Source organism: Protopterus annectens, chromosome 12.part0 (genome assembly GCF_019279795.1).
Source record: "Protopterus annectens isolate FY-2018-M chromosome 12.part0, PAN1.0, whole genome shotgun sequence".
NCBI lineage: Eukaryota > Metazoa > Chordata > Ceratodontiformes > Protopteridae > Protopterus > Protopterus annectens.
This window is the reverse complement of record NC_056746.1, coordinates 65,402,065-65,425,715: the sequence shown is the minus strand read 5'-3', so window position 1 is coordinate 65,425,715 and position 23,651 is coordinate 65,402,065.

Genomic DNA, 23,651 nt, shown 5'->3' with positions numbered 1-23,651 from the left:
TTGTGCTTATTATTCTGCTGTGAGTTTTCTGCCTGTGCTGAATACTCTGCTGTGAGTTTTCTGCTTGTGCTGAATATTTTGCTGTGAGTTTGCTGCTTGTTCTGGTTTTTCTGCTGTGAATTTGCTGTTGTGCTGAATTCTCTGCTGTAAGTTTGCTGTGTGTTCTGATTACTCTGCTGTTAATTTGCTGCATGTGCTGATTAACCAGCTGTGAGTGTGATGCTTGTGCTGATTATTCTGTTGTGAGTTTGCTGCTTCTGCTGATTACTATGCTGTGAGTTTGTTTCTTGTGTTCATTATGTGGCTGTGAATTTGCTGGGTGTGCTGATTACTTTGCTGTGAGTTTTCTGCTTGTGCTGAATACTCTGCTGTGAGTTTGTTGTGTGACTAATTACTCTGTTGTGTGTTTGCTGTGGGTGCTGATTACTCTGCTATGAATTTGCTGCTTGTGCTGATTACTCTGCTGTGAGTTAGATGCTTGTGCTGATTACTCTGCTCTGAGTTTGCTGCTTCTGCTGATTAGTCTGCTGTGAGTTTGCTGTGTGTGCTGATTACTCTTTTGTTAATTTGCTGCTTGTGCTGATTACTCTACTGTGAGCTGGCTGATTTGCTGATTGCTGTTAATTACTCTGCTGTGAGTTTGCTGCTTGTGTTGATTACTCTGCTTTGAGTTTACTGCCTGTGCTTATTATTCTGCTGTGAGTTTGCTGCTTATTCTGGTTTCTCTGCTGTGAGTTTGCTGCTTGTGCTGAATTCTCTGCTGTGAGTTTGCTGTGTGTTCTGATTTCTCTGCTGTTAATTTTCTGCATGTGCTGATTACTTAGCTGTGAATTTGCTTCTTGTGCTCATTACGCGGCTGTGAGTTGGCTGGATGTGCTGATTACTTTGCAGTGAGTTTGCTGCATGTGCTGAATACTCTGCTATGAGTTTGTTGTGTGACTAATTACTCTGCTGTGAGAGTTCTGTGTGTGCTGATTACATTTCTGTGATTTTGCTTTTTGTGCTGAATACTCTGCTGTGAGTTTGTGGTGTGTGCTGATTAATCTGCTGTGAGTTTGCAGTTTGTGCTGATTGTTCTGCTGTAAAGTTGCTGCTTGTGCTGAATACTCTTTTGTGAATTTGCAGTTTGTGTTGATTCCTCTACTCTGAGCATTCTGCTTGAACATGTTACTCTGCTGTGAGTTACCTACTTGTGCTGATTACTCTGTTTTGAGGTTGCTGCCAGTGCTGATTACTCTGCTGTGAGTTTGTGGCTTGTGCTGGTTAGTCTGTTGTGGGTTTGCTGTTTGTGCTGAACACTCTGCTGTGAGTTTGCTCTGTGTGCTGATTACTCTGCTGTGAGTTTGATCTGTGTGCTGATTACTCTGCTGTAATTTTGCTTCTTTTGCTGAATACTCCACTCTGAGTTTCCTTCTTGTGCTGATTACTCTGCAGTGAGTTTGCTGCTTGTGCTGAATACGCTGTTGTAAATTTTCATGCTTGTGTTGACTACTGTGCTCTGAGTTTGCTTCTTGCACAGATTACTCTGCTGTGAGTTTACTGTGCATGCTGCTTGCCCTGCTTTGAATTTGCTGCATGTGCTGATTACTGGGCTCTGAATTTCCTGCTTGTAGTGAGTACTCTGCTGTGACTTTGCTCCTTGTCCTGATTACTCTGCTGTGAGTTTGGTGCTTTTGCTGAGTACTATACTGTGAGTTTCCTGCTTGTGCTGATTACTCTGCTGTATCTTTGCTGCTTGTGCTTATTACTCTGCTATGAATTTGCTGATTGTGCTGATTACTCTGTTGTGAATTTCCTGCTTGTGCTGAATACTCTGCTTTGAGTTTGCTGCTTGCGATGATTACTCTGCTTTGAATTTGCTGCTTGCATTGATTACTATGATGTGAGTTTGCTGCTTGTGTTGATTACTCTGCTGTAAGTTTGCTGCTTCCGCTAATTACTCTGCTGTGAGTTTGCTATATGTGCTGATTATTCTGTTGTGGGTTTCCTGCTTGTGCTGAATATTCTGCTGTGAGTTTGCTGTTTGTGCTGACACTCTTCTGGGAGTTTGCTGCTTGTGCTGAATAATCTGCTGTGAGTTTGTTGTGTGTGCTGATTACTCTGCTGTGAGTTTACTGTATGTGCTGATTACTCTATTCTGAGTTTACTGAATTTGCTTATTACTCTGCTGTGAGTTTGCTTCTTTTGCTGAATACACCACTGTGAGTTTCCTACTTCTGCTGATTACTCTGATGTGAATTTGCTTTATTCTGCTGTGAGTTTCCTGCTTGTGCTTATTACTCTGCTGTGAATTTGCTGCTTGTGCTGATTACTTTTTCAGTGAGTTTGCTGCTTGTGCAGAATACTCAAATATTACTCTTCTGTGAGTTTGCTGTGCATGCTGCTTACCCTGCTTTGAGTTTGCTGCATGTGCTGATTACTGGACTCTTAGTTTACTGCTTGTAGTGAGTACTCTGCTGGGAGTTTGCTACTTGTCCTGATTACTCTGCTGTGAGTTTGCTGCATGTGTTGATTACTCTGTTGTGAGCTTGCTGCTTGTCCTAATTACTCTGCTGTGAGTTTGCTGCTTTTCCTAATTACACTGCTGTGAGTTTGCTACTTGGGCTGGTTACTCTGCTATGAGTTTGCTGTTTGTGCTGAATACTCTGCTGTGAGTTTGCTGCTTGTGCTGAATACTCTTCTGTTAGTTTGCTGCTTGTGCTGATTTTGCGGTTTTGAGTATGCTGACTGTGGTGATTACTTTGCTTTGTGTTTGCTGCTTGTGCTGAATACTCTGCTGTGAGTTTGTTGTGTGTGCTAATTACTCGGCTGTGAGATTGCTGCATGTGCTGTTTACTCTCCTGTGAGTTTGTTGTGTGCTGATTCCTCTGCTGTGGGTTTGCTGCATGTGCTGATTACTATGCTGTGAGATTGCTGCTTGTAGTGAATAATCTGCTGTGAGTTTGCTGATTGTCCTGATTACTCTGCTGTGCGCTTTGCTGCTTTTGATGAATACTCTACTGTGAGTTTCTTGCTTGTGCTGATTACTCTGCAGTGAGTATGCTGCTTGTGCTGAATGCTCTGCTTTGAGTTTGCTACTTGTGCTGAATATTTTGTTGTGAGTTTGCTGCTTGTGCTGAATACTCTGCTGTTAGTTTGCTATTTGTCCTGATTATTCTGCTGTGAGTTTGCTGTTTTTGCTGTATATTCTGCTGTGAGTATCCTGCTTGTGCTGGTTACTCTGCAGTGAGTTTGCTGCTTGTGCTGAATACTCTGCTGTGAGTTTGCTGCTTGTGCTGAATACCCTGCTGTGAGTTACTGTTTGTGCTGATTACTCTGCTCTTACTTTGCTGCTTGTGTTGAATACTCTCCTGTGAGTTTGCTGCTTGTGCTTATTACTCTGTTGTTAGTTTGTTGCTCATGCTGAATACTCTGCTGTGAGTTTGCTGTGTGTGGTATTACTCTGCTGTGACTTTGCTGTGTGTGCTAATTACTCTGCTGTGAGTTTGCTGTTTGTGTTGATTATTCTGTTGTGGGTTTTCTGCTTGTGCTGAACACTCTGCTGTGAGTTTGCTGTGTGTGCTAATTACTCTGCTGTGCCTTTGCTGCTTTTGCTGATTACTCTGCTGTGAGTTTGCTGTGTGTGCTGATTACTCTACTTGGTTTGCTGCTTTTGCTGATTATGCTGCTGTGAGTTTGGTGCTTGTTTTGAATACTCTGCAGTGAGTTTGCTGCTTCTCCTGAATTCTCTGCTGTGAGTTTGCTACTTGTGCTGATTACTCTTCTTTGAGTTTGCTGCATGTGCTGATTACTCTGCCGTGAGATTTTTGCTTGTGCTGATTACACGACTGGGAGTTTGCTTGGTGTGCTGATTACATTGCTGTGAGTTTGCTGCTTGTGCTGAATACTCTGCTGTGAGTTTGTTGTGACCAATTATTCTGCTGTGAGTTTACTGTGTGTGCTGATTACATTGCTGTGAGTTTGCTACTTGTGTTGAATATTCTGCTGTGAGTTTGGTGTGTGCTTATTAATCTGCTCGGAGTTTGTTGCTTGTGATGATTACTCTGCTGTGAATTTTCTGCTTGTGCAGAATACTCTTTTGTGAATTTTCAGTTTCTGTTAGTTACTCTATTCTGAGCTTGCTTCTTCCACAGATTACTCTGCTGTAAGTTTGCTGCTTCCGCTAATTACTCTGCTGTGAGTTTGCTATATGTGCTGATTATTCTGTTGTGGGTTTCCTGCTTGTGCTGAATATTCTGCTGTGAGTTTGCTGTTTGTGCTGACACTCTTCTGGGAGTTTGCTGCTTGTGCTGAATAATCTGCTGTGAGTTTGTTGTGTGTGCTGATTACTCTGCTGTGAGTTTACTGTATGTGCTGATTACTCTATTCTGAGTTTACTGAATTTGCTTATTACTCTGCTGTGAGTTTGCTTCTTTTGCTGAATACACCACTGTGAGTTTCCTACTTCTGCTGATTACTCTGATGTGAATTTGCTTTATTCTGCTGTGAGTTTCCTGCTTGTGCTTATTACTCTGCTGTGAATTTGCTGCTTGTGCTGATTACTTATTCAGTGAGTTTGCTGCTTGTGCAGAATACTCAAATATTACTCTTCTGTGAGCTTGCTGTGCATGCTTACCCTGCTTTGAGTTTGCTGCATGTGCTGATTACTGGACTCTTAGTTTACTGCTTGTAGTGAGTACTCTGCTGGGAGTTTGCTACTTGTCCTGATTACTCTGCTGTGAGTTTGCTGCATGTGTTGATTACTCTGTTGTGAGCTTGCTGCTTGTCCTAATTACTCTGCTGTGAGTTTGCTGCTTTTCCTAATTACACTGCTGTGAGTTTGCTACTTGGGCTGGTTACTCTGCTATGAGTTTGCTGTTTGTGCTGAATACTCTGCTGTGAGTTTGCTGCTTGTGCTGAATACTCTTCTGTTAGTTTGCTGCTTGTGCTGATTTTGCGGTTTTGAGTATGCTGACTGTGGTGATTACTTTGCTTTGTGTTTGCTGCTTGTGCTGAATACTCTGCTGTGAGTTTGTTGTGTGTGCTAATTACTCGGCTGTGAGATTGCTGCATGTGCTGTTTACTCCTGTGAGTTTGTTGTGTGCTGATTCCTCTGCTGTGGGTTTGCTGCATGTGCTGATTACTATGCTGTGAGATTGCTGCTTGTAGTGAATAATCTGCTGTGAGTTTGCTGATTGTCCTGATTACTCTGCTGTGTGCTTTGCTGCTTTTGATGAATACTCTACTGTGAGTTTCTTGCTTGTGCTGATTACTCTGCAGTGAGTATGCTGCTTGTGCTGAATGCTCTGCTTTGAGTTTGCTACTTGTGCTGAATATTTTGTTGTGAGTTTGCTGCTTGTGCTGAGTACTCTGCTGTTAGTTTGCTATTTGTCCTGATTATTCTGCTGTGAGTTTGCTGTTTTTGCTGTATATTCTGCTGTGAGTATCCTGCTTGTGCTGGTTACTCTGCAGTGAGTTTGCTGCTTGTGCTGAATACTCTGCTGTGAGTTTGCTGCTTGTGCTGAATACCCTGCTGTGAGTTACTGTTTGTGCTGATTACTCTGCTCTTACTTTGCTGCTTGTGTTGAATACTCTCCTGTGAGTTTGCTGCTTGTGCTTATTACCTGTTGTTAGTTTGTTGCTCATGCTGAATACTCTGCTGTGAGTTTGCTGTGTGTGGTATTACTCTGCTGTGACTTTGCTGTGTGTGCTAATTACTCTGCTGTGAGTTTGCTGTTTGTGTTGATTATTCTGTTGTGGGTTTTCTGCTTGTGCTGAACACTCTGCTGTGAGTTTGCTGTGTGTGCTAATTACTCTGCTGTGCCTTTGCTGCTTTTGCTGATTACTCTGCTGTGAGTTTGCTGTGTGTGCTGATTACTCTACTTGGTTTGCTGCTTTTGCTGATTATGCTGCTGTGAGTTTGGTGCTTGTTTTGGATACTCTGCAGTGAGTTTGCTGTTTCTCCTGAATTCTCTGCTGTGAGTTTGCTACTTGTGCTGATTACTCTTCTTTGAGTTTGCTGCATGTGCTGATTACTCTGCAGTGAGTTTTTTGCTTGTGCTGATTACACGACTGGAAGTTTGCTTGGTGTGCTGATTACATTGCTGTGAGTTTGCTGCTTGTGCTGAATACTCTGCTGTGAGTTTGTTGTGACCAATTATTCTGCTGTGAGTTTACTGTGTGTGCTGATTACATTGCTGTGAGTTTGCTACTTGTGTTGAATATTCTGCTGTGAGTTTGGTGTGTGCTTATTAATCTGCTCGGAGTTTATTGCTTGTGATGATTACTCTGCTGTGAATTTTCTGCTTGTGCAGAATACTCTTTTGTGAATTTGCAGTTTCTGTTAGTTACTCTATTCTGAGCTTGCTTCTTCCACAGATTACTCTGCTGTGAGTTTGCTGCTTGTGCTGATTACTCCGCTGTGAGTTTCCTGCTTTTGCTGATTACTCTGTTGTGAGGTTGCTGCCTGTGCTGATTACTCTGCTGTGAGTTTACTGCATGTGCTGATTACTCTGCTGTAAGTTTGTTTCTTTTGCTGATTACTCTGCTGTGAGTTTTCTGTGTGTGCTGATTACTCAGCTGTGTGTTTGCTGCTTGTGTATAATACTGTGCTATGAGCTTGTTGTGTGTGCTGATTACTCTGCTGTGAGTTTGATGCTTGTGCTGATTACTCTGCTGTTAATTTGCTGCTTGTGCTGAATACTCTGCTCTGAGTTTGTTGTGTGTACTGATTACTCTGTTATGAGTTTGCTGCTTGCGCAGACTACTCTGCTGTGAGTTTGCTGTGCATGCTGCTTAACTTGCTGTGAGTTTGCTACATGTGCTGATTACTGGGCTCTGAGTTTACTGCTTGTAGTGAGTACTCTGCTGTGTGTTTGCTGCTTGTTCTGATTACTCTGCTGTGAGTTTCCTGCATGCGTTGATTACTCTGATGTGAGTTTGCTGCTAGTCCTGATTACTCTGCTGTGAGTTTTCTGCTTTTGCTGATTACGCTGCTGTGAATATGCTGCTTGTGCTGAATACTCTTCTGTGAGTTTGCTGCTACTGCTGAATACTCTGCTGTGAGTTTGCTACTTGGGCTGATTATTCTGCTGTGAGTTTATTGCTTTTGCTGTATATTCTGCTGTGAGTATCCTGCTTGTGCTGGTTACTCTGCTGTGAGTTTGCTGCTTGTGCTGAATACTCTGCTGTGAGTTTGCTGCTTGTGCTGAATACCATACTGTGAGTTACTGCTTGTGCAGGTTACTCTGCTCTTACTTTGCTGCTTGTGTTGAATAATCTCCTGTGAGTTTGCTGTTTGTGCTGAATACTCTGCTGTGAATATGCTGCTTGTGCTGATTACTCTGCTGTGAGTTTTCTGCTTTTGCTGAATACGCTGCTGTGAATTTGCTGCTTGTGCTGAATACTCTGCTGTTAGTTTGCTATTTGTCCTGATTATTCTGCTGTGAGTTTGCTGCTTTTGCTATATATTCTGCTGTGAGTATCCTGCTTGTGTTGGTTACTCTGCTGTGAGTTTGCTGCTTGTGCTGAATACTCTGCTGTAAGTTTGCTGCTTGTGCTGAATACCCTGCTGTGAGTTACTGCTTGTACTGATTACTCTGCTCTTACTTTGCTGCTTGTGTTGAATAATCTCCTGTGAGTTTGCTGCTTGTGCTTATTACTCTGTTGTTAGTTTGCTGCTCATGCTAAATACTCTGCAGTGAGTTTGTTGTGTGTGGTATTACTCTGCTGTGACTTTGCTGTGTGTGCTAATTACTCTGCTGTGAGTTTGCTGTTTGTGTTGATTACTCTGTTGTGGGCTTTCTGCTTGTGCCAAACACTCTGCTGTAAGTTTGCTATGTGTTCTAATTACTCTGCTGTGCCTTTGCTGCTTTTGCTGATTACTCTGTTGTGAGTTTGCTGTGTGTGTGCACTGATTACTCTACTGAGTTTGCTGCTTTTGCTGATTATGCTGCTGTGAGTTTGATGCTTGTTTTGAATACCCTGCAGTGAGTTTGCTGCTTCTCCTGAATTTTCTGTTGTGAGTTTCCTACTTGTGATGATTACTTTGCTTTGAGTTTGCTGCATGTGCTGATTACTCTGCCATGAGTTTTTTGCTTGTACTGATTACACAACTGGGAGTTTGCTTGGTGTGCTGATTACATTGCTGTGAGTTTGCTGCTTGTGCTGAATACTCTGCTGTGAGTTTGTTGTGACTAATTATTCTGCTGTGAGTTTACTGAGTGTGCTGATTACATTGCTGTGAGTTTGCTGCTTGTGTTGAATACTCTTTTGTGAATTTGCAGTTTCTGTTAGTTACTCTACTCTGAGCTTGTTTCTTCCACAGATTACTCTGCTGTGAGTTTGCTGCTTGTGCTGATTACTCCACTGTGAGTTTCCTGCTTTTGCTGATTACTCTGTTGTGAGGTTGCTGCCTGTGCTGACTACTCTGCTGTGAGTTTGGTGTGTGTGCTTATTAATCTGCCCAGAGTTTGTTGCTTGTAATGATTAATCTGCTGTGAATTTGCTGCTTGTGCAGAATACTCTTTTGTGAATTTGAAGTCTCTGTTAGTTACTCTACTCTGAGCTTGTTTCTTCCACAGATTACTCTGCTGTGAGTTTGCTGCTTGTGCTGATTACTCTGCTCTGAGTTTCCTGCTTTTGCTGATTACTCTGTTGTGAGGTTGCCGCCTGTGTTGATTACTCTGCTGTGAGTTTGCTGCATGTGCTGATTACTCTGCTGTAAGTTTGCTGCTTTTGCTGATTACTCTGCTGTGAGTTTTCTGTGTGTGCTGATTACTCAGCTGTGAGTTTGCTACTTGTGTAGAATACTGTGCTATGAGTTTGTTGTGTGTGCCGATTACTCTGCTGTGAGTTTGATGCTTGTGCTGATTACTCTGCTGTTAATTTGCTGCTTGTGCTGAATACTCTGCTCTGAGTTTGTTGTGTGTACTGATTACTCTGCTCTGAGTTTGCTGCTTGCACAGATTACTCTGATGTGAGTTTGCTGTGTTTGCTGCTTAAATTGCTGTGAGTTTGCTACATGTGCTGATTACTCGGCTCTGAGTTTACAGCTTGTAGTGAGTACTCTGCTGTGTGTTTGCTGCTTGTTCTGATTACTCTGCTGTGAGTTTGCTGCATGTGTTGATTACTCTGATGTGAGTTTGCTGCTAGTCCTGATTACTCTGCTGTGAGTTTTCTGCTTTTGCTGATTACGCTGCTGTGAATTTGTGCTTGTGCGGAATACTCTTCTGTGAGTTTGCTGCTACTGCTGAATACTCTGCTGTGAGTTTGCTACTTGGGCTGATTACTCTACTGTGAGTTTGCTGTTTGTGTTGAATACTCTGATGTGAGTTTGCTGTTTCTGCTGTATACTCTGCTGTTAGTTTTCTGCATGTGCTGATTATGCAGTTGTGAGTTTGCTGACTGCTGATTGTTTTGAGTTTGCTGCTTGTGCTGAATACTCTGCAACGAGTTTGTTGCGTGTGTTAATTACTCTGCTTGTGTTTGCTGTATGCGCTGATTACTCTGCTGTTTGTTTGTTGTGTGTGCTGATTACTGTGCTGTGGGTTTGCTGCATGTACTGATTACTGTGCTGTGAGATTGCTGCTTGTTGTGAATAATCTGCAGTGAGTGCTAGTGCTGATTAGTCTGCTGTAAGTTTTCTGCTTGTGCTAAATGCTTTACTTTGAGTTTGCTGCTTGTGCTGAATACTTTGTTGTGAGTTTGCTGCTTGTGCTGAATACACTGCTGTTAGTTTGCTACTTGTCCTGATTATTCTGCTGTGAGTTTGCTGCTTTTGCTGTTTACTCTGCTGTGAGTTTCCTGCTTGTGCTGTTTACTCTGCTGTGAGTTGCTGCTTGTGCTGATTACTCTGCTCTTAGTTTGCTGCTTGTGCTGAATAAACTCCTGTGAGTTTGCTGCTATGCCTATTACTCTGTTGTTAGTTTGCTGTTTGGGCTGAATACTCTGCTGTGAGCCTGCTGTGTGTGGTATTACCCTGCTGTGAGTTTGCTGCATGTGCTGATTACTTTGCTGTGAGTTTGCTGCTTGTATTGATTACGCTGCTGTGGATTTGCTGTTTGTGCTGAACACTCTGCTGTGAATTTGCTGTGTATGCTAATCACTCTGCTGTGCATATGCTGCTTTTGTTGATTACTCTGCTATGAGTTTGCTGTTACTCTGCTGTGTTTGCTGCTTTTGCTGATTATGCTGCGGTGAGTTTTCTGCTTGTTTTGAATACTCTGCTGTGAGTTTGCTGCTTCTCCTAAATATTTTGCTTTGAGTTTGCTACTTGTGCTGATTACTCTGCTGTGAGTTTTTTGCTTGTGCTGACTACTCTGCTGTGAGTTTGATGTTTGTGCTGATTATGCGGCTGGGAGTTTGCTTGGTGTGCTAATTACTTTGCTGTGAGTTCACTGTTTGTGCTGAATACTCTGCTGTGAGTTTGTTTTGTGCCTAATTATTCTGCTGTGAATTTGCTGTGTTTGCTGATTACATTGTTGTGAATTTGCTGCTTGTGCTGAATACTCTGTTGTGAGTTAGGTGTGTGTGCTTATTAATCTGCTGTGAGTTTGTTGCTTGTGATGATTACTCTGCTGTGAATTTGCTGCTTGTGCTGATTACTCTTTTGTGAATTTGCAGTTTGCATTGATTACTCTATTCTGACCTTGCTGCTTCCACAGATTACTCTGCTGTGAGTTTGCTGCTTGTGCTGATTACTCTGCTGTGAGTTTGATGCTTGCGCTGATTACTCCACTGTGAGTTTCCTGCCTGTGCTGATTACTCTGCTGTGAGTTTGCTGCTTGTGCTGATTACTCTGCTGTGGGTTTGCTGCTTGTCCTGAATACTTTGCTGTGAGTTTGCTCTGTGTGCTGATTACTCTGCTGTGAGTTTGCTGCTTTGCTGATTACTCTGCTGTAAGTTTGCTGTGTGTGCTGATTACTCAGCTGTGAGTTTGCTGCTTCTGTAGAATACTGTGCTATGAGCTTGTTGTGTGTGCTGATTACTCTGCTATGAGTTTGCTGATTGTGCTGATTACTCTGCTGTGAGTTTGCTGCGTGTGTTGATTAAGCTGTTGTGATTTTTCTGCTTGTGCTTGAAACTCTGTTGTGAGTTTTCTGCTTGTCCTGATCTTTTCTGCTGTGAGTTTGCTGCTTTTGCTGCATACTCTGCTGTGAGTTTCCTGCTTGTGCTTATTATTCTGTTGTGAATTTTCTGCCTGTGCTGATTACTCATCTATGAGTTTGCAGCATGTGCCGTTTACTGTGCTGTGAGTGTGCTGCTTGTTCTGAATGCTCTACTGGAAATTTGCTCCTTGTCCTGATTGCTTTGCTGTGAGTTTGCTGCTTTTGCTGAATACTCTGCTGTGAGTTTCCTGCTTGTGCTGATTACTATGCTGTGAGTTTGCTGCTTGTGATAATTACTCTGCTTTGATTTTGTTGCTTGTGCTACATACTCTCTTGTGAATTTGTTGCTTTTGTTGATTTATCTGCTGTGAGTTTGCTGCTTGCACTGTTTACTCTGCTGTGAGTTTGCTGCTTTTGTTTATTGCTCTGCTGTGAGATTGCTTATTGTGCTTATTACACTGCTGTGAATTTGCTGCTTCTACTGATTACTCTGTTTTCAGTTTGCTGCCTGTGCAGATTACTCTGCTGTGAGTTTGCTGTGTGACTAATTACTCTGCTTTGAATTTGCTGTGTATGCTAATCACTCTGCTGTGCGTATGCTGCTTTTGTTGATTACTCTGCTGTGAGTTTGCTGTTTGTGCTGATTACTCTGCTGAGTTTGCTGCTTTTGCTGATTATGCTGCTGTGAGTTTTCTGCTTGTTTTGAATACTCTGCTGTGATTTTGCTGCTTCTGAATATTTTGCTTTGAGTTTGCTACTTGTGCTGATTACTCTGCTGTGAGTTTTTTGCTTGTGCTGACTACTCTGCTGTGAGTTTGATGTTTGTGCTGATTATGCGGCTGGGAGTTTGCTTGGTGTGCTAATTACTTTGCTGTGAGTTCGCTGCTTGTGCTGAATACTCTGCTGTGAGTTTGTTGTATGCCTAATTATTCTGCTGTAAATTTGCTGTGTTTGCTGATTACATTGTTGTGAATTTGCTGCTTGTGCTGAATACTCTGTTGTGAGTTAGGTGTGCATGCTTATTAATCTGCTGTGAGTTTGTTGCTTGTGATGATTACTCTGCTGTGAATTTGCTGCTTGTGCTGATTACTCTTTTGTGAATTTGCAGTTTGCATTGATTACTCTATTCTGACCTTGCTGCTTCCACAGATTACTCTGCTGTGAGTTTGCTGCTTGTGCTGATTACTCTGCTGTGAGTTTGATGCTTGCGCTGATTACTCCACTGTGAGTTTCCTGCCTGTGCTGATTACTCTGCTGTGAGTTTGCTGCTTGTGCTGATTACTCTGCTGTGGGTTTGCTGCTTGTCCTGAATACTTTGCTGTGAGTTTGCTCTGTGTGCTGATTACTCTGCTGTGAGTTTGCTGCTTTGCTGATTACTCTGCTGTAAGTTTGCTGTGTGTGCTGATTACTCAGCTGTGAGTTTGCTGCTTCTGTAGAATACTGTGCTATGAGCTTGTTGTGTGCTGATTACTCTGCTATGAGTTTGCTGATTGTGCTGATTACTCTGCTGTGAGTTTGCTGCGTGTGTTGATTAAGCTGTTGTGATTTTTCTGCTTGTGCTTGAAACTCTGTTGTGAGTTTTCTGCTTGTCCTGATCTTTTCTGCTGTGAGTTTGCTGCTTTTGCTGCATACTCTGCTGTGAGTTTCCTGCTTGTGCTTATTATTCTGTTGTGAATTTTCTGCTTGTGCTGATTACTCATCTATGAGTTTGCAGCATGTGCCGTTTACTGTGCTGTGAGTGTGCTGCTTGTTCTGAATGCTCTACTGGAAATTTGCTCCTTGTCCTGATTGCTTTGCTGTGAGTTTGCTGCTTTTGCTGAATACTCTGCTGTGAGTTTCCTGCTTGTGCTGATTACTATGCTGTGAGTTTGCTGCTTGTGATAATTACTCTGCTTTGATTTTGTTGCTTGTGCTACATACTCTCTTGTGAATTTGTTGCTTTTGTTGATTTATCTGCTGTGAGTTTGCTGCTTGCACTGTTTACTCTGCTGTGAGTTTGCTGCTTTTGTTTATTGCTCTGCTGTGAGATTGCTTATTGTGCTTATTACACTGTGAATTTACTGCTTCTACTGATTACTCTGTTTTCAGTTTGCTGCCTGTACAGATTACTCTGCTGTGGGTTTGCTGTTTGTGCTGAACACTCTGCTGTGAATTTGCTGTCTATGCTAATCACTCTGCTGTGCGTATGCTGCTTTTGTTGATTACTCTGCTGTGAGTTTGCTGTTTGTGCTGATTACTCTGCTGAGTTTGCTGCTTTTGCTGATTATGCTGCTGTGAGTTTTCTGCTTGTTTTGAATACTCTGCTGTGATTTTGCTGCTTCTGAATATTTTGCTTTGAGTTTGCTACTTGTGCTGATTACTCTGCTGTGAGTTTTTTGCTTGTGCTGACTACTCTGCTGTGAGTTTGTTGCTTGTGCTGATTATGAGGCTGGGAGTTTGCTTGGTGTGCTGATTACTTTGCTGTGAGTTTGCTGCTTGTGCTGAATACTTTGCTCTGAGTTTGTTGTGCGTACTGATTACTCTGCTCTGAGTTTGCTGCTTGCACAGATTACTCTGCTGTGAGTTTGTTGTGCATTTTGCTTAACTTGCTGTGAGTTTGCTACATGTGCTGATTACTGGGCTCTGAGTATACTGCTTGTAGTGAGTACTCTGCTGTGTGTTTGCTGCTTGCTCTGATTACTCTGCTGTGAGTTTGCTGCATGTGTTGATTACTCTGATGTGAGTTTGCTGCTAGTCCTGATTACTCTGCTGTGAGTTTTCTGCTTTTGCTGATTATGCTGCTGTGAATTTGCTGCTTGTGCTGAATACTCTTCTGTGAGTCTGCTGCTACTGCTGAATACTCTGCTGTGAGTTTGCTACTTGGGCTGATTACTCTACTGTGAGTTTGCTGTTTGTGCTGAATACTCTGCTGTTAGTTTGCTGCATGTACTGCTTATGCAGTTGTGTGTTTGCTGACTGCTGATTGCTTTGAGTTTGCTGCTTGTGCTGAATACTATGCAGCAAGTTTGCTGTGTGTGTTAATTACTCTGCTGTGTGTTTGTTGTATGTGCTGATTACTCTGCTGTTTGTTTGTTGTGTGTGCTGATTACTATGCTGTGGGTTTGCTGCATGTACTGATTACTCTGCTGCAAGTTTGCTTTTGCTGATTACTCTGCTGTGAGTTTTCTGTGTGTGCTGATTACTCAGCTGTGAGTTTGCTGCTTGTGTAGAATACTGTGCTATGAGCTTGTTGTGTGTGCTGATTACTCTGCTGTGAGTTTGATGCTTGTGCTGATTACTCTGCTGTTAATTTGCTGCTTGTGCTGAATACTCTGCTCTGAGTTTGTTGTGTGCACTGATTACTCTGCTCTGAGTTTGCTGCTTGCACAGATTACTCTGCTGTGAGTTTGCTGTGCAGGCTGCTTAACTTGCTGTGAGTGTGCTACATGTGCTGATTACTGGGCTCTGAGTTTACTGCTTGTAGTGAGGTCTCTGCTGTGTGTTTGCTGCTTGTTCTGATTACTCTGTTGTGAGTTTGCTGCATGTGTTGAATACTCTGATGTGAATTTGCTGTTAGCCCTGATTACTCTGCTGTGAGTTTTCTGCTTTTGCTGATTACGCTGCTGTGAATTTGCTGCTTGTGCTGAATACTCTTCTGTGAGTTTGCTGCTACTGCTGAGTACTCTGCTGTGAGTTTGCTACTTGGGCTGATTATTCTACTGTGAATTTGCTGTTTGTGCTGAATACTCTGATGTGAGTTTGCTGCTTGTGCTGTTTACTCTACTGTTAGTTTGCTGCGTGTGCTGATTATGCAGTTGTGAGTTTGCTGACTGCTGATTGCTTTGAGTTTGCTGCTTGTGCTGAATACTCTGCAGCGAGTTTGTTGTGTGTTAATTACTCTGCTGTGTGTTTGTTGTATGTGCTGATTACTCTGCTGTGTGTTTGTTGTTTGTGCTGATTACTATGCTCTGGGTTTGCTGCATGTACTGATTACTGTGCTGTGAGTTTGCTGCTTGTTGTGAATAATCTGCAGTGAGTGCTAGTGCTGATTAGTCTGCTGTAAGTTTTCTGCTTGTGCTAAATGCTCTGCTTTGAGTTTGCTGCTTGTGCTGAATACTTTGTTGTGAGTTTGCTGCTTGTGCTGAATACTCTGCTGTTAGTTTGCTACTTGTCCTGATTATTCTTCTGTGAGTTTGCTGCTTTTGCTGTATATTCTGCTGTGAGTTTCCTGCTTGTGCTGTTTACTCTGCTGTGAGTTTGCTGCTTGTGCTGAATATTCTGCTGTGAGTTTGCTGCTTGTGCTGAATGCCCTGCTGTGAGTTGCTGCTTGTGCTGATTACTCTGCTCTTAGTTTGCTGCTTGTGCTGAATAAACTCCTGTGAGTTTGCTGCTTGTGCCTATTACTCTGTTGTTAGTTTGCTGCTTGGGCTGAATACTCTGCTGTGAGTCTGCTGTGTGTGGTATTACCCTGCTGTGAGTTTGCTGCATGTGCTGATTACTTTGCTGTGAGTTTGCTGCTTGTATTTATTACTCTGCTGTGGGTTTGCTGTTTGTGCTGAACACTCTGCTGTGAATTTGCTGTCTATGCTAATCACTCTGCTGTGCGTATGCTGCTTTTGTTGATTACTCTGCTGTGAGTTTGCTGTTTGTGCTGATTACTCTGCTGAGTTTGCTGCTTTTGCTGATTATGCTGCTGTGAGCTTTCTGCTTGTTTTGAATACTCTGCTGTGAGTTTGCTACTTCTCCTTAATATTTTGCTTTGAGTTTGCTACTTGTGCTGATTACTCTGCTGTGAGTTTTTTGCTTGTGCTGACTACTCTGCTGTGAGTTTGTTGTGTGGCTAATTATTCTGCTGTGAGTTTGCTGTGTTTGCTGATTACATTGTTGTGAATTTGCTGCTTGTGCTGAATACTCTGTTGTGAGTTAGGTGTGTGCTTATTAATCTGCTGTGAGTTTGTTGCGTGTGATGATTACTCTGCTGTGAATTTGCTGCTTGTGCTGATTACTCTTTTGTGAATTTGCAGTTTGCATTGATTACTCTACTCTGATCTTGCTGCTTCCACAGATTACTCTGCTGTGAGTTTGCTGCTTGTGCTGATTACTCTGCTGTGACTTTGATGCTTGTGTTGATTACTCCGCTGTGAGTTGCCTGCCTGTGCTGATTACTCTGCTGTGAGTTTGCTCCTTGTGCTGATTACTCTGCTGTGGGTTTGCTGCTTGTCCTGAATACTTTGCTGTGAGTTTGCTCTGTGTGCTGATTACTCTGCTGTGAGTTTGCTGCTTTGCTGATTACTCTGCTGTGAGTTTGCTGTGTGTGCTGATTACTCAGCTGTGAGTTTGCTGCTTGTGTAGAATACTGTGCTATGAGCTTGTTGTGTGCTGATTACTCTGCTGTAAGTTTGCTGATTGTGCTGATTACTCTGCTGTGAGTTTGCTGCTTGTGTTGCTTACTCTGTTGTGAGTTTTTTGCTGCTGCTGATGATTACTTTGCTGTGAGTTTGCTGCTTGTGCTAATTAAGCTGTTGTGATTTTTCTGCTTGTGCTTCAAACTCTGTTGTGAGTTTTCTGCTTGTCTTGATTTTCCTGCTGTGAGTTAGCTGCTTTTGCTGCATACTCTGATGTGAGTTTCCTCTTGTGCTTATTATTCTGTTGTGAATTTTCTGCATGTGCTGATTACTCATCTATGAGTTTGCAGCATGTGCTGTTTACTATGCTGTGAGTTTGCTGCTTGTTCTGAATGCTCTACTGTAAGTTTTTTCCTTGTCCTGATTGCTTTGCTGTGAGTTTGCTGCTTTTGCTGAATGCTCTGCTGTGAGTTTCCTGCTTGTGCTGATTACTCTGCTGTGAGTTTGCTGCTTGCCATAATTACTCTGCTTTGATTTTGCTGCTTGTGCTACATACTCTCTTGTGAATTTGCTGCTTTTGTTGATTTATCTTCTGTGAGTTTGCTGCTTGCACTGTTTACTCTGCTGTGAGTTTGCTGCTTGTGTTTATTGCTCTGCTGTGAGGTTGCGTATTGTGCTTATTACTCTGCTGTGAATTTGCTGCTTCTACTGATTACTCTGTTTTCAGTTTGCTGCCTGTGCTGATTACTCTGCTGTGAGTTTCCTGCTTGTGCTGATTACTCTGCTGTGAGTTTGCTGCTTGTCATAATTACTCTGCTTTGATTTTGCTGCTTGTGCTACATACTCTCTTGTGAATTTGCTGCTTTTGTTGATTTATCTTCTGTGAGTTTGCTGCTTGCACTGTTTACTCTGCTGTGAGTTTGCTGCTTGTGTTTATTGCTCTGCTGTGAGGTTGCGTATTGTGCTTATTACTCTGCTGTGAATTTGCTGCTTCTACTGATTACTCTGTTTTCAGTTTGCTGCCTGTGCTGATTACTCTGCTGTGAGTTTGCTGTGTGTGCTGGTTACTCTGCTGAGAGTCTGCTACATGTTCTGATTACTCTTCTGTCAGTCTGCTGCTCATGCTGATTTGTCTGCTGTGAGTTTGCTGCTTGTGCTGATTAGTCTACTGTGAGTTTGCTGTGTGTGCTGATTACTTTTCTGTGAGTTTGCCGCTTGTGCTGAATACTCTGCTATGAGTTTGGTGCATGTGCTGATTACTCTGCTGTTAATTGTCTGCTTGTGCTGATTACTCTTTTGTGAGTTTGCTGCTTGTGCTGATTACTCATTTGTGAGTTTGCTGCTTGTGCTGATTACTCATTTGTGAGTTTGCTGCTTGTGCTGATTACTCATTTGTGAGTTTGCTGCTTTTGCTGATTACTCATTTGTGAGTTTCCTGCTTGTGCTGATTACTCTGCTGTGGGTTTGCTGGTTGTGATGATTACTATGCTGTGAGTTTACTGCTTGTTCTGATTACTCTTGTGTGAGTTTGCTGCTTCTTCTGATTTCTCTGCTGTTGTTACACCACATCTATTTGTTTTACTTTTCTGAATTTGATTAGACTATCTCTTGCTTTTGATATGCACTTGTAGGGTTATTGTTCCTAGCTCCTTCAGGTTAAACTATTTGTTGATCATTGTTGTTGCTAGTTTGATATTAAGCAAAACACACTTTAATTTCAGATGTTAATAGCACTGCCTCTCTCATGTGTGCTAACCCTAACCATATAACTCCTCTTAGCCCAGATTTTACATATTAAGTCCAAATACAGACATTCCCTAACAGTTAAACTAAACAAAACCTAGAGACACAACAAGTATACATGCATACACACACAAGCATAAAACTCCACTATCAACTTCTCTAACTCCTACACTAACTGTAACACACACACACACACACACACACACACACACACACACACACACACACAACCACAGTCAGCCCTAATACCAACATTTTAATTTATAATGAACGTTTAGACATTCTAACCCAATCCCACTTTCTTTAAGTTAATAGAAATAATTTATTCATGCCTCCAATCAACATACTCTGCCCTCAACCAACTGTGTACTGAAAAATGACATTCCATTAATGCATTCCATGATCAGCACATTTTTACTGAATGCCTTTAATCATAGGGAGAACACCACAGGAATTTGCAAAAAATCATCATTAACATTATCTGGATTAATTGATAATGCCTCTGTTTGTAAACAGAAATGTTCCTAGATGCATCTTGAAAAATCTACAACAGTATGGAGGATGTCCAGAGTTCAGAAAGTCTGCTAATAGTTTATGCCACTGCCGGAAGCATTGATTTGAGTATGAAGTCAGCCAGAGGTATGCATGAAATGGTGTATGTTAGCCACTCTAAAATCCACTTCTGAAATGTCAGCTGGAAAACATGGTGGATGGCACTGAGATAACTGTGGACAACAGCCTGGGGGTATATAAAAGCTTACATATAGCAGATGGGCCTCATTAGCTAAACATTCAGTCAGAGAACTGTCCTGAGTAGACATTTGATTGAGTAATATCATTGCATTAGCGAGAAGGGGGATAATGTAAAGCAGATATGCTCCTGCAATCAAAGGGTTATAGCAAGGTCTGTCAAGTCTTGATTAATGAATGTGCTTTATCAGTGAAGAAATGTTAAAAAATATATGACAGCCTTGGTGAAGTGAGGAGCAAGCTCCTACACCTTCATTCAGGGAGTAACTTCAACGCCATTTTTGTTGCAACATCATTTAAAGTTGCACAGCTTCAAAGAACATTGTTCAAATTCATGAAAATGCTGCATCAGTAGATTGGATCATGATGGATTGTACATATAAATAGCCACAGGAATGTAAGTCAATGACAGTATCGAAAATATAGCAAACCAGGGCTTTCTTTTCTTTTATTCTTGGGTGGTGTTGAATATCCACTGTACACCCTCAAGATTCTTGTAGCCCATTTATAGACCACATGCACTTTTGGAAGGTGAAAGATACAGTGTAGCACATAGCCAAGTACATGTAGCCATGGGGAACATCTTGGCTTCTGAAGGAAAGCTTCAGAGAAACCGCTTCAACAAGAAAGCCTAGCATTATGAATTTGTTAAAAATTAAAAGAAGCCCTCTACATGTGCCATATTACATTACGTTTTTGCAGACAAAATGTCTGGAGATTGACATCTGAGATTTTTACTAGCCATTGCCAAAGACAAAGATATGGACACAGAAAATGTCACTGACAAAGAATAAGGTACTTTTCCCAAAAGTACTTCATGCATAGCTCATAAAGTATGGCCATGCAGTGGCATGAACACTGTGATTCATAGATCAGATCATAGTCCGATCTGTGGCAAGTAGCAGTCAGACAAGATTTGTTTGTGTCAGGTATTAAACATCATGTGACACAAATCACCACATATGTAAACATGGTCAGACCTTATTGTGTTACACATTGTGTCAAAATGCATGTTTTTGTCAGATAAATACACAGATCTTGCACCACACACCTGCAGACACAGACACACACATCCACACACACACACACACACACACACACACACACACACACACACACACACACACACACAGAACCTCACATGTACACAAACCTATATGCGCCAGGTAGACACCACATAGACCTCAGGTCATACGGTCATGTATCTAAGCATGATATGAATATTTCCTTCAGAAACATAAGGGGCCCAGATATAACTGCAAACAGTAGTTGTCATCTGTCTGTGTCAAATGTATTAGGGAACTGCCATGTATGGGAGCAGTAGGATTCATGAGGTAAATGTAACCTTTAACCCTTTTGATAGTTCTTGCTAGTTCATAAATACATTTAGTATATATTATGCACTATTGATTGTTATGGAAGTTATGCAGATTTTCTTAGTACTAAATATGATCTCTTATCCACAGAAGCTTTGTACAGATAATGTATGACTTTATTCAATGTTACTTTGCACTGAACCTGCATAACTTTAATCTTTTGTAATTCATGCTTTTGGGCTTGCTGGATGTATAAAATGATTAATTTGGTGTAACTTCCTCATCATAAGTGAGTTAGAAGGTGCCTCCAAAGACTGGACTATGCAAAAAAATCATTAGTTTTACCACCTTCTTCTTGTCTTCATGCATTCAGAGACAGAATGTATTAGGCTTCAGGGTATCATGTGATGCATGGTGTGTCAAACCCTGTATTATGTGCATGGTGCTTTTATGTCTCTTAACTATTCAACAAACACAGTGAAGGCAAAGGCTGTGCCACGTGCAAATGCATAAGCTGCTAGAGATCTGCCCAGGTGCCTGTACAGCTCAGTGTTGGGGACACAAAAGACATTATAAGTGAGAGTGAAGATCCAATCAGTTAATTTACGCTAGTTAACTTGCACTTTTATTTATTATTAATCAGTAAACCCATAGCCACAATTGTCTTTTTAGGTGCATTACATGGCTACTGTCTGCTTAGAATTATGTAGTAGGCAAACAGAGGCTGAAAGAATCAAACTAAGGAGATCATTAGCAATTTATAGACTTCATTCTTTGTAATAAACTGCCAGACAACTGTTATCATGTAATAAAGATGGATGCACCAGACGGGTGTACCAATCTGCAGTAAGTGCAGACTGATGCACACATAGACATGTACACAGAACATACTGAGATCCAAATACACACACAGACTGACACACAGATTCACACAAACATACAGGCACACACACACACACACACACACACACACACACACACACACACACACACACACACACACACACACTCATACACATATATACACATAGTCACATTTCATCAGTGCCACTGCTACAGTTACTTCCAGGAATGTAACTATAGGTTCTGAGATCAGCGCACATATCCAGTATTGTTGAAGTACTTATGTAATGCAGTTATGCATCATATTACATAATGCATTATTTTAATGGCATGGCATCTAATTGTTTACATATACCATCATTAATGGAGGATGTCTATGGCTATCCATGTGTTGGGGCTATTTCCCATGTGAGTGGGCACAAAAGCAGCATTATATTAGATTCCTGCAGGCTATGCCTTTATATAACTCTGCTATACAGTCATACGCATATTTATTAATATATTCAAAACAAACAGCAAGAAGATGAGCACTATGATGTCAGCTGTTTTTGCAGTGTGTAGCACACCTTCCTAAGAGAAATGTGCTGAATTGCATTGAAACCCTTTGTAAGAAGTGTAAAACACAGGCAGTATGTCTATTAAGCCTCAAAGTATGCAGTGCATGTCAGCCTTCAAATCTGATTTGCTATTGTGTGTGCATATTTTGGTCTGGCCCTGCATATTACCAAATTATTCTGATCTGACATGAACACAGAAGTGGAGTATTTTATACCAAATATATGATTTTTACAAATTACATTCAGAATACTGCTGCAAAATTAGTATTTCTCATATACACAAAAATAAAGGATCTTAATAAGGAAGTAAATACTAACAAAGATATTTTGAGTACTTCATTTCATTCAAGTTTATTTCTGTTCCTGGAAGAAAGGATTTGCACAAGCAGTAACTGGACTGCTTTGTCACTCATCTTTGCCACCTCGTCATTCTGAATGAGTATTTTAACATTTCTTTAGACATCCAGCGACTGAAAAAGATCATATGGGCAATACCCATTTTAAGATTTACACTAATCTTTTTGAATAATCTTATTTGTGCATAAATTTCCCAGGTTTTGAAAACTAACAAAATTTCTTCTGATCCACCTTCTTTGCATGTATACCACATATAAAAGCATTCATGTAGTAAACACGAAACGTTATAAGATTACTGCAGTCCCATCAGTGTATTTCTCTTGTCCACCCTGTAAATATTCAATATCTTTATGCATATTCCAACAATGGATGAAAATTATAATCTAGGATTTGGCAGGTAAATTTCTAGTAATAAAAATATCAAATCCATGCATCTGTCTTGATTATGGAACATAATGTTTCTTCTTATTCTTACATATCTACCTGAATGACCTCGAAAGTTTAAATCTAAACTAAAGCAGAATGGTAAGAAAACCTTAAAAGAGCTGATTGTATAACAAAGACAAAGGGTTGTTACCTTGAGGAACAGCTGGGTATCTGTACAGTCAGTCTAGTCTCCTTTGAATCAATTGCCAGTTTCATCATCCTCTTTATTTCTTCCCTGTTGAACTATTAATGGTGTTTCATAATGATTATAACATTATTATGTATTTTGCTGATTTTTATATGTTTGCGTTGGCAAAGGTGTCATAAAATAGGTGTTACAATTCATCTTCTTCATAGATTCATAGGTGGGTAGGTATATGCTAGGCTAGCAACCTCCTTGACCTTTATAAGTTCAGCCATACAATCCAGCCAGTTATGTCCTTATGTATCAGAGGCATTTATTAGAAGGGGGTTTGTTAATTTGGAATTTTCTAGATGTTATGGGGGGTATGTTAGTTTGGACATTAATGTCTGCCTCTGTCTATCAAAAACATGGGGGCCAGACTTGGGGCGAATTTCTGAATTGTCATCCATTGGTCAAGTTTACAACTGAATAGGGTGAGGGATGTACTCTGCGTCACATGGATGTCTCTTAGAGCATGGGATCCTCTGAGACACATATCTGTTTTGCCATTATGTTTTATTTATGTCACAAGCAAAATTTAAATCCTTGGATCAAGTGGTTCTGATGCTGTTCATTTTGTGGTTGTGCTAAAGAACCATCAGAGATGGATCCCTGGATGCCTTGCATGCCAGGCATTAATTGCCTCATAGTAACCTGTCGGAGACAGAGTGTAGACATAGGGCTTTAAAGCCATCTGTATAGGATAATGTGTTTATACTCTGGATTCTCCTGGCAAGGAACTTTTGTGGGCTTTCTAACTCTTGCATATGTCTGGTTAGGTAAATGCTGAAGGGGCACCATATTCAATGATGGGTCTGATAAGGGCTGAATACATTGGGACTATGATTTCCTTGGATCTGGATGTCATGCCCTTACTTATAAGTTGTGTGGCATTGACTGATTTTCTTACCATCTTGGCCATATGTAGGTTAAAGGCCAGGTTAATGTCTACATATATTCCCAGATCTCTGACTAACTGGTCAACTTTTAGAGGTGTGTTATCGATAGAGTAATTAGCTTGTGTGGCAGTTTTCTCAAAATGCACTGTAATGCATTTCTTCATT